General features: G+C 40.3%; 2 protein-coding genes across 8 annotated transcripts in view; one reads left to right on the top strand and one right to left on the bottom strand.

Annotated features, from left to right (window-relative positions):
• FipoQ (F-box/LRR-repeat protein FipoQ) overlaps nt 1-7,500 on the bottom strand; it is a 150,220-nt gene that overhangs the window by 76,427 nt on the left and 66,293 nt on the right. The gene's annotated exons all lie outside the window — the stretch shown is intronic.
• Nucleotides 4,415-7,500, top strand: part of LOC113803269 (Zinc transporter Zip99C) — an 83,420-nt gene continuing 80,334 nt past the window's right edge. The window contains exon 1 of one of the 4 annotated variants that reach the window (XM_070138701.1): nt 4,415-4,518. The gene's annotated coding sequence lies outside the window, so the exon portion shown is untranslated. Of the gene's footprint in view, nt 4,519-6,208; nt 6,347-6,493; nt 6,608-7,006; nt 7,315-7,500 lie in introns of those variants that run through there. The other 3 variants (XM_070138700.1, XM_070138704.1, XM_070138703.1) reach the window with 3 other exon arrangements.

Below are 7,500 nucleotides of genomic sequence, written 5' to 3'. Positions count from 1 at the left end.
TTAAATCTGAACAGTTATTACATACATTCCAAATATGACCAGTCAACCAACAACAGGATAAAAAAAACGGAAAACAGCGATTCCTTATGAAAATTATTATTAGGCCGAATCAGCATGTGACCCTCCCCCGCCAAAAAAAAAGTTACTGTAGCTGAGCTTAAAGAAGATTGAGTAGGCTTAAACTTTGGCAAAAATTTTCTCGAATATTTGTACATCCTTTTCCTTTTTTTACAATATGGTGCTAAGCGCCATCACGTGAGCCATTAGGGGGGAAAATATTTGTCTTGCTTAGCAGAAACACGCGAAGAGAGAGAGAGAGAGAGAGAGAGAGAGAGAGAGAGAGAGAGAGAGGGAGAGGAGAGGAGAGGGAGGGAGAGAGAGAGAGAGAGAGAGAGAGAGAGAGAGAGAGAGAGAGAGAGAGAGAGAGAGAGAGAGGGGAGAGAGAGAGAGAGAGAGAGAGAGAGAGAGAGAGAGAGAGAGAGAGAGAGAGAAAGAATAAGAGTGGTGGAAAAGAAAAATGTAAGGCAGGTCACAAGACCACCGACGAGCCTCGCACATGGGTCTCACAAGCTAGATATAAATTCAATTAGTATTATCTTAATCTAAATGTTCTTTTTGTTTTATTTTCCGGCATTCTACCAGTGCGTCTTTGCCACTAGCTGAGACCAAAGGCATAAGTGAATCTTCCTTCATTAACCTCATTTTATTTTTCTTATTTTTCCCGCCACGCCCAACAGAGCAAATCTCTCAACGCCTTTTACAATAAAAACGTTACTTATGACCACGCCCACTCACCCACTCGCTCCGCCCACTACTAACCGAACGCTCCGAAGAAGCTTGTGATTGGACGATTTGAAATTTTGTCGCAGCCAATCAGCGAGTGACTCTGTGTGGCGCTTGATTATGAGAAAATTGTATCATTTTGATTGGATGAAATAGATACATAATGATTTAATATGATGGAAAAATATACAATCTACAATGAAGGCATTCTAATATAATGAAAAACACAAAAATAACCCATAGGCCACATAAACATGATAAGAAAGATACTTTACCTAACAAATAATTTACATACATGATCTTTATACATCCTCAGATCATTTAATTTACATACACAGTGCTGAGATAAGAGTCAAGAATAATACACAGCTTCAACAAGGGAAGACACACATGTTGGTTTCTGCATTTCGAAAATTTCCTTTATTAAACCTCTGTCGCCAATGACGCTGCCAAATATGTGCGTGCGTGCGTGCGTGCTTGCGGGCGTGGATACGGGAGAGATTTATCACCTCATAATGTATAATCCTGAAAAAAATGTTTTATCTTTGGACTTAGGCGGAGGAGAAGAGTGTTCACCTATCGAGGGAACATTAACACAGGTGGAGAAATAGGAGGTAAATGTGATAGATGATGATACGTACGAGGAAGTTGATGGTGATATTGGTGGTGATGATGGTGTTGGTAGTGGTGATGGTGATAATGATGATGATGGTGATAATGATTATGATGATGACGTTGGAGATTGTTGTGGTGATGATGATAATATGATGATGCTGATGGTGATGGTAATGGCGAAGATTTTCATGATGATTATGATGATGAAAACGGTGATGATGATGATGACAAAAATTAAATAGATTGAAAAAAGAGGAAAATAAATCACACCTGTGTTTTCGTATCTCAAGATGACAGGTTAATCAAGGGAGTACCACCCTCTTCTCTTTAAACCTTTTGCTCTATCACAACACATACCTATTTTAATCATTTGCATTAACCTGTTTATTTCCCTTATGCATACCACCAGACCATCAACCGTAACCTACCAAGACATCCATTATTTAGACACCATCACGACCCTAAAAACCTGCCAGGTGATGGGTATCTTTATGTCTCGCCTTACAGCCAACAGATGGCACGGAGATCGCCCGGACGCGTCACATAAGAATTCATGCAAAGAGACAGCACTTTTTTTTCCTTAGGGCAAGGATGCAAGAAAGTGAAAAGGGTAAAAGTAGATATTAATGTTTTAAATTGGGATATACCCAGTTTCAGAGGGAGAGAGAGAGAGAGAGAGAGAGAGAGAGAGAGAGAGAGAGAGAGAGAGAGAGAGAATGAGAGAGACAGAGAGAGAGTGAGAGAGAGAGAGAGAGAGGGGGGGGGAGAGAGAGAAAGAGAGAGAGAGAGAGAGAGAGAGAGAGAGAGAGAGAGAGAGAGAGAGAGAGAGAGAGAGAGAGAGAGAGATGGGTGAGACAGAGAGAGAGAGAGAGAGAGAGAGAGAGAGAGAGAGAGAGAGAGAGAGAGAGAGAGAGAGAGAGAGAGGGGGGGAGAGGAATAGAAAGGAGAGAGAGAGAGAGAGGGGGGGGGATGGGTGAGACAGAGAGAGTGAGTGGGTGAGAGAGAGAGAGAGAGAGAGAGAGAGAGAGAGAGAGAGAGAGAGAGAGAGAGAGAGAGAGAGAGGGGGGGGGGGGGATGGGTGAGACAGAGAGAGTGAGAGAGAGAGAGAGAGAGAGAGAGAGAGAGAGAGAGAGAGAGAGAGAGAGAGAGAGAGAGAGAGAGAGAGAGAGAGAGAGAGAGAGGCGGGGGATGGGTGAGACAGAGAGAGTGAGTGGGTGAAAGAGAGAGAGAGAGAGAGAGATGGCAGGGAAGTGAGAAAGAGGCAATTATATATGAATAGACACGTGAGCCGAGATAAATTTCGTTAAATGGACGTGCAGATAGACAGAAAGAGAAAAGAGGTGAGAGGGACGAGAGAACGAAATATGATAAAATCAAACATCAAAGGAAATAGAGAGAGAGAGAGAGAGAGAGAGAGAGAGAGAGAGAGAGAGAGAGAGAGAGAGAGAGAGAAAGAAAGTGAGAGAGAGAGAGAGAGTGAGTAAGTGAGAGAGAGAGAGAGAGAAAAAAAGAGACAGAGAAAGAGAGAGAGAGAGAGAGAGAGAGAGAGAGAGAGAGCGATCCAGAGTTATCCTTCATAAAAAAAAATAATAATAAAAAAAAATAATAGAACAGTAGAGACACAACGAACACCTGCGTGATTGTGATGGATAGATTGAGAACACTTGGCGCATACCTGTTACAGCCAACCATATCCGCGTGAAAGGTGTTTAATTAATTGTTCCACTGTGTTCATGGGAATGGAATTCATTTATATAAACACAGTATGTGTGTGTGTGCATTTATACCCGTTTACATTCAAAATCCATAAGCAATCGTTCCAACTCCGCAACAGGTGTGTGGAACAGCTCACAAAAGTCACGAGCGAATGTCACGGTCACTGCCAGCTTACAGGAGCGAGCTAAGTCGAAATAGATAACTTTTCTCGAGTTCCTACTGAGAGAATCTCCTGGCGTAAGGACGATCGACTCCGTGGCCAACAAGACGTAAACAAATCGATAAATGCTTCTCTGGAAACGACAGAAAGGAACTGGTTGTTATGGTCGGCTGTTTTCCTTGATTATCGTCATTGGCTGGGCGAGTTGTTTTCGTAGTTTAACCGATGTGAGGACGATTTTGGATAATGCAGTGTATCTTGTTTTTTTTCTGTAACGAATTATGAAAAAAAGGTTGTTTTCCTTGATTAACTGGCGAGTTGTTTTCGTAGTTTAACCGAGATGAGAACGATTTTGGATAATGCAGTGTATCTTAGATTTTTCTTCTGTAACGAATGATGACAAAATGATATATAATTTAATGAATAAATAACTCGAATTGTTACCTTTCCTCCTTTTTCCATTCAAGGAATACGGTTTGCTCTATTCATGAACGCTGCTTGACATTCCCTACATTTCCAATCGAGATTATTATTTTTTTCTTTTCTTTTGTTCTTACTCTTCCCTGTATTCTTGTTCTCTCCTACCATTTCCTGTTATAACTAGTAGCATCCGTTATCCACTGCACATTACCTTCATATGCATTGGAGATTATTCAATACCAACGAAGTGCAGTAAAAATAAATAAATAAATAAATAATGTCTCCTGTTACGCGATCAGTCAACACAGTCTGACCCCTAAACTAAGAGAAATAAAAAATAACAGACAAGTAACAATAACAAACAACAAAAAAACAATACCAAATGACAAATAACTTAGAATTTAAACCAAAATGATTAAAAAAATGCCTTGGGAGACGTGCAAAAGCCTCCAAACAAGTCCAACAAAAAAACAATACCAAATGATAAATAACTTAGAATTTAAACCAAAATTATTAAAAAAAAATGCCTTGGGAGACGTGCAAAAGCCTCCAAACAAGTCCCAGACAGGATCGAAAAGCCTAGAAAAGTAGCGTGGGTTGCCGGGCATCACCAGCAGAGGACGCGCGTCAAAGGGCACGTAGCAGGATGACGCAATCGAGGAGGAGCCGCGAGGACGACGTCTGCGTGGGCGGCTGAGGAGGCAGGCTGCTGATGGCGGAGGCGACGAGGGCGCGAGGGCGAGACGAGTCGTGTTTTAGTCGTTCGTGGGGAACCGTGGCAGGAACTACTGCTAACAGCGCGCTCTCGAGGAAAATTTTCGGTGGTGTGTCTCGTTGCTATAGAGAGGGAGGGAGAGGGAGAGGGAGAAAGGATGAGAAGTATATATATATATATATATATATATATATATATATATATTTATTATATATACACATAAATATATATGTATATATATATGTATATGTATATATATATATATATATATATATATATATATATGTATATATATAGAGAGAGAGAGAGAATGAGTGAAAGAGAAAGAGAAAGAGAAAGAGAAAGAGAAAGAAAGAGAGAGAGAGAGAGAGAGATCGTAGGAGAAGGGAAAAAATGTGACATTTAGAGCTACTGACCAATGTCGAGAGAGAGAGAGGAGGAAAAAAGTGTCATCGACTCCAAAGTATCTTGGTTATTTTGACGTTTTCCATACAAGGCAGCGGTTCTTAGTAAGAGCAGCGCCCAGAACGTCCCACTTGAGATGTCATAGGACGAACTTCATCCTTCATGTACTACATAAATTCTCCGAAATACTTCTCATAGGATTCCCAGTGTCCTTAAGTATCTTATGTGATGAGTCACTTGTGATTTTGCAATGGCGCTGTTGTCATATACGAACATGGTGCAGAAAGCTACTATTTGATATTAAACAAAATAATTGTTTCAAAACTCATGATTGTATTTTTGAGATTGAAATTATTGACATTTAAGGGAATTAAATAATATATATTCGCACTTGTTTTGCAAATTTTAAAAAACTTATTTGGTAACAATGGCCGTGTGCATAGTTGTAGCTTCGAAAGACACGCGAATTCTATGAATTGAGAATCATTCAATTGTTGTGCGCCAATAAATCTTCATGAAAAAAAAACTCATGAAGCGATAAAAATATAAATAAAAATGCTAATGGAAACACCCAACGTATGAGAACAGTTATGTTCTATCACGCAGTTGAATCATTGCAAGTTATTTCACCTCCCATTCATCACCCTCCAGCGAAGCATAAAGTAAATAACGGAAACCAGAAGATGAGTTTGGAAGTTACTCGCTGGAGTCACACGTGAAGTAAAGTAACAATACCGTTATTACCTCAATCTCGCGAGTGGACAACCACAACTGAAGTCGGATTTCTTTGGCTAAAGCGATTGAATTGCCATCATTCTGCGTATGAGATTAGTTTTATGTGTTTTCTCAAGAGGCATTTAAAGAGCGCGAAGATTGCAAAGTGAATTTGATTGAGGGAAGAATTGAAAAGTTTAGGTCGTCTTTTTAGGCTTTCTCCGTCTGCGAAATTCAGGCCAGGGTCCCAAGGATGTCGTTCTTTTGCGTCTCATGGCGGACCAAAATTTACATATTTCCGTATTAAAAATCCACACCATTCGCTCTGCCGCAGTTATGAACGAGTGATGTATTAATCAACGTAGCATACGTTAATAAGGAAATACTTTCGCAACGAAGATTTATGCAACAGAACACACGGTGGAAAAATCGACTTGAGCGAAACATTACGAGAACAAAGTGTTCATGGTGACGTGGGTTCCTTGTCCCCCGGCTCTACAGTACGACAACCTTTCCGTGACCACCTTACGCTCCTCCCACCTCGTGGCCTAGGTCCCCAACGTCATACATTCCTTCAAAATTACGACTCATGACTCTCAAAGAGATTTGAGAAAAGCGAATAGACAAGCCAGAAGATTCCATAATGACCAAATATTCCCCGGATTACATTGCGTGAGACATCTGTTTTGGTCGTGTCGTACACCCGGCAGCGTGCTCCCGAACGTAAACATTGAGGCTGGAGTCGAAGCAGGAGAAGGCGGTGTGATGGACCTCCTTCCCTCTTTTTAACAGATTGACACTCGTTTGTTGAAGAAGAGGTGATTATTTTCGGCTTCCTGTGCTCATGAATGGCAAAATACTCACTCTAATGCGTAAAAACACATCTAGGGTAGGAACAAGGCGAGGGAAAAGCGTGCGTGTTTTAATTGTTTGGGCCGAGAGGGAGACTTCCATTGATGAATCCTGAAGGTTGTCGCTGAAGTCATGAGGATAACTGCTTGTGTGTGATATCACAGTCTCAGAAGACCTACAGCTCAGAGGAGAGTGCCACCGAGAAGGCACGCCATCGTTAATGCGAAGTAGAATTCATCAGAATTATATTTGTTGGTGAATGTGTGTGCTGCATAGTTCCAAGCTGGTGGATTTATATCGAGAAAGTTTTCTTCAAAAAAAAAAAAAAAAAAAGGAATGACCTCCTTGATTCGATAAGAAATGCATGAAAAAGAGAAATTTGAATGATAGGAAGGAAAAACGAAGACTAATTTTGATATCTTTCTGTGCAAGCATTAAGTTAAATGTTGCTGTCTTATATGATAGTTCATTTCTACAAGAGAAGCTGTGTAGTTCATAATTTGCTTGAAGTTAATATGAATAATGCATATGTTTAAAAGTAACATTTATTAATGAAATCCTATTACACTTCAGGGTTAATGTGTGCAAGTGGCTTAATTTCTAGAAATGACTTCAATATTCAGTGATATCTTGTAAACAGAGCTGCATTAGCAGAGAAACCAGGTTGAGAGTAATACATTGTTTTGAAGACAGATTTGTAGAGGAACCAACATGCAGAAGTGAACCCATTCTGGTTGTCTTTGTTTATACCACACACTGGACTGCAGCCAGAACTGAACTCGGTAGTTGGCAAGTGAAGTGACAGTCAGCTGACAGTACCACTGCCAGACACTGCGCACTTCATCGCTAGCTTTGCAACAGCTTACATCAGTTTTCGAAGCTCTTTTTTCGACATTTGTATTAGATATTGATTGAACGAAGTGGTAGTGAGGTTGTAAGTACATTGTCTTAGTTCATGAAGAAGATATATACTGGTTACATTATTATTATGCAAGATGGGTGCCCATGTGTTGTGTTAGATTTGGACAGTTATGAAAATAATTTATATGAATATGGATGACCTGGAATGATACTTGTTACTTCTACTAAAGTACATGAAATATCAGCGATATATGTGCCT

This window comes from Penaeus vannamei, chromosome 24 (assembly GCF_042767895.1).
Source record: "Penaeus vannamei isolate JL-2024 chromosome 24, ASM4276789v1, whole genome shotgun sequence".
Lineage (NCBI taxonomy): Eukaryota > Metazoa > Arthropoda > Malacostraca > Decapoda > Penaeidae > Penaeus > Penaeus vannamei.
This window is presented reverse-complemented; position numbering and strand designations above follow the sequence as displayed.